Below are 1,114 nucleotides of genomic sequence, written 5' to 3'. Positions count from 1 at the left end.
TTGGGGGTAAGGTTGCATTGGAGGATTTTCAGATGGTCCTCCTTGTTGTGGTCCTTTTGCCCAAGAAAAAATTGGATGTCTATCCCACCCTGGGTTGTAGGTGTCTGAGTAAGGATCATTCCCAGTTCTCCGAAAAGTATTCATAGCATGCACTTGTTCAGAGAGAAATTCTGAAAATGCTGCACTAGATGGACAAGACTGCGTAGGATGGGCGGCACTGGAACACATGGCACATGACTCAATTTGAGTTGTTTTTGGAGGTCTATTATTTAACATCAATGCATCAACTTTCTTTGTCAGGCTATCAATCTTGGCATAAAAATCTGACATGACTCCTATCTCATATATACCACCTTTCTTCTGTGGTTGGGGACTTCTTTCACCTCTATTTGAATAGTCCCATTGCTGGGAGTTTTCACACAAGGTTTCAAAGAAATTCCGAGCTTCGACATCACTTTTGGTCATGAATGACCCTCCACTGGTGGCATCAACCATGCGACGGTTTTGGGGTATCAAACCGTCATAGAAGTATTGAACATGTTGCCACTTCTCAAAACCGTCGCATGGTGTGGACATTTAAGAAGCAAGTCCTTCCATCTTTCCCAACATTCATGAAAGTGCTCACCCTCTTTTTGTGTGAAATTAGTAATTTCTCTATGGAGAGCATTAGTTTTGTGAACAAGGATGAACTTGTTTTAGAACTTCTTAGATAGTTGGTCCCATGTAGTGATAGACCCAACTTCTAGAGAATTCAACCATGCTTTCGCCTTATCCTTCAAAGAAAAAGGGAAAAGGTGTAAACGGATCGAATCATCTAAAAAGTTTTGGAACCTAAAGGTAGAGCAAATGTCTAGGAATTCTTTCACATGATGATATGAATCCTCCTTCTCTAAACCATAGAAGGAGCGCAACAATTGTATGACCCCAGGTTTAAGTTCAAAGTGTGCTGCCGTGGTGGCTGACAACACTATGCATGAAGGTGCATTAAATTGGACAGGAGCTGAATAATCCCTAAGAGCTTTAAATCCATTCTCGTCTGCCATTTCAAATAGAATGTTTCTCACTCTTATACGAAATGTTCTTTCTATTTCAGGATCAAAATGTGCTAGTTCTA

The 1,114-nt window shown here is 40.8% G+C and overlaps 1 non-coding gene across 1 annotated transcript; it reads left to right on the top strand.

Annotated features, from left to right (window-relative positions):
• The first annotated feature begins 558 nt into the window (after window positions 1–558).
• On the top strand, window positions 559–665 carry LOC131257165 (small nucleolar RNA R71). The gene has a single exon (XR_009177180.1). It is a non-coding gene; the product is annotated as a small nucleolar RNA R71 (small nucleolar RNA).
• Window positions 666–1,114: the final 449 nt, after the last annotated feature.

The sequence above is a fragment of the Magnolia sinica genome, chromosome 9, assembly GCF_029962835.1.
Source record: "Magnolia sinica isolate HGM2019 chromosome 9, MsV1, whole genome shotgun sequence".
Lineage (NCBI taxonomy): Eukaryota > Viridiplantae > Streptophyta > Magnoliopsida > Magnoliales > Magnoliaceae > Magnolia > Magnolia sinica.
This window is presented reverse-complemented; position numbering and strand designations above follow the sequence as displayed.